This window comes from Lathyrus oleraceus, chromosome 6 (genome assembly GCF_024323335.1).
Source record: "Lathyrus oleraceus cultivar Zhongwan6 chromosome 6, CAAS_Psat_ZW6_1.0, whole genome shotgun sequence".
Taxonomy (NCBI): domain Eukaryota; kingdom Viridiplantae; phylum Streptophyta; class Magnoliopsida; order Fabales; family Fabaceae; genus Lathyrus; species Lathyrus oleraceus.
In genome coordinates, this window is record NC_066584.1 from 207,546,294 (window position 1) to 207,548,533 (window position 2,240).

Sequence of the window (2,240 nt, forward strand, 5' to 3'; positions counted from 1 at the left end):
TGCATTCTGCGGATTGGTGTCCTTTGGTTCCACATATCTCATAATCCGACGAAACTGCGGCTACAGTATTCAGGTTTATGCATATATGCTCGACTTTGAGGGCTAATGCGTCCATTTTAGCTTGCATCATGTCTATAGAGCTTAGTTCATGCACTCCTCGTTGGGCTTCCTTCTTCTCAACTGTCGCTCGTTCGACTCCCCATGATTGATGGTTTTGAGCCATATCTTCGATGAGGGCACTAGCTTCAGGATAAGGTTTGTTCATCAGAGCACCGCCTGCGGCAGCATCGATGGTCATCTTTGTGTTGTAACGAAGTCCATTATAGAAGGTTTGAATGACTAACCAATTTTCTAAGCCATGATGTGGGCATGCTCGTAACACCTCTTTATATATCTCCCAAGCTTCGAATAGAGATTCTCCTTGGTTTTGGGTAAATCTAGTTATATGGTTTTGAAGAATGACGGTTTTACTCAGGGGAAAATATCTAGCAAGAAAAACTCTTCTAAGGTTATCCCAAGTCGTAATGGAATTGGGTGGAAGGGAATCTAACCATGATAGGGCTTTATCTCTGAGGGAAAAAGGAAATAATCTTAAACGTATTGCCTCAGGAGAAACTCCATTGATTTTAAAAGTGTCTGCTAATTGAAGAAATATTTTTAAATGTTGGTTTGGGTTCTCAGTAGCGAGACCTGCGAATTGTCTCTGTTGCACTAGTTGCAACAGGGATGGTTTAAGTTCAAAATTATTAGCTGGGATGGTTGGGTTTACTATACTAGAACTAGGTTCTTCATTAGATGGTTGAGTGAAATCCTTAAGAGGTCTTTGGTTTTGATCTTCGGCCATAGCTCTCTTAATTCTATGAAAGAATAAACGTGCGCGAGCGTAACATTCTGGTTCCGCCAGAGGGTATACTAAGCTTAAACTTCCGGTGCTGCGAGTTCTTCGCATTGACCGTCGGGAAATAGCCTAAGTCTAAACGATATAACAACATGGAAATGAAATTTGACGAAATTGGTCCCCGGCAACGACGCCAAAAACTTGATGCGGTGTTTCGCAAGTATACGAACGCGTCAGAGTAATATAAAAGATTATCGAATCCACAGAGACCAAGTGTCAATCTATCGTTATCTGTCGTTATGGTGTTTATCAAAGGCAATCAAAATAAGTGTTTTTGGAGTGTGCAATGAAAAGTAAAGTGTTGAATAAAGATTAATTAATAAAGACAGGGTCGAATGTAATTCACGTAATCAATTAATAATCCAAGTACTTGCTAATAGAATTACTTATGGGCAACGTTTCCTACTTTGAAAAGAACTAATTTAACAGGAACTGTCGCTTTCGCGTATTCAGAACCGAGTTGTACTCCTTAATCAAACCCTCTTATTGTCACTTATAAAAAGGCGCGCGTTGCGTTAGAGTAGTAAACCTATTTTTAAGAAATATAGTATCTTGACTAAGTTGAAAAGTATTATAACCTGGATTTCTTAACCAAAAGAGGTTCTTACGAACCAGACTCTAAACTTATAAACGCGTCCGAAAATAGTTATAAAATCTCTTTTCTTCTTAATGTTAAAATCTCCTAATGAACTAAACAAAGCCCTTTCGCTGTTTTTGAAATAGTTAAAAACAATTAAGTTTAAAAAGACGTTGGATGGCTTTCGATCTTACCCAACGGAATTGAAGTGCGGGAAAACTTAAGTTGAAAGTTAAAATAGCCCTTAAGTGCTTCTACGAACAATTATACGGATTATCGGTTCCATTACGATTCTTACATTCTAACCTTATAGATTTAGTTAGACATGGTAAAGTAAAAGTGCATTAATTTAAATAAAAGTAGTGCGAGTGCGGAAAGTAAATAAAAGTAGTGCGAGTGCGAGAAATAAATAAAAGTAGTGCGAGTGCGGAAAATAAGTAATTTAAAGCGAGTGCGAGGAAATAAATAATTTAAAGCGAGTGCGAGGAAATAAATAAAAGTAAAGCGAGTGCGAGGAAATAAATAATTTAAAGCGAGTGCGAGGAAAATAAATAAAGTAAAGCGAGTGCGGGAAAATAAATAAGATAAAGCGAGTGCGGGAAAATAAATAAGATAAAGACAAGTAATAAAAACCTGCTCCAATCGGAGGGTTGAATAAATTGCAAAGCGGAAATGAAAATGGCGGCAGGATTAACTTCCTTCCAAAGTGCTCGAAACTGGATTACAGACTCTATCACAGACTCGATTACACGATTGTGGTAACAC

The 2,240-nt window shown here is 37.8% G+C and overlaps 1 non-coding gene across 1 annotated transcript; it reads left to right on the forward strand.

Moving 5' to 3' along the window:
• The first annotated feature begins 353 nt into the window (after positions 1-353).
• Positions 354-460, forward strand: LOC127099323 (small nucleolar RNA R71). The gene has a single exon (XR_007793839.1). It is a non-coding gene; the product is annotated as a small nucleolar RNA R71 (small nucleolar RNA).
• Positions 461-2,240: the final 1,780 nt, after the last annotated feature.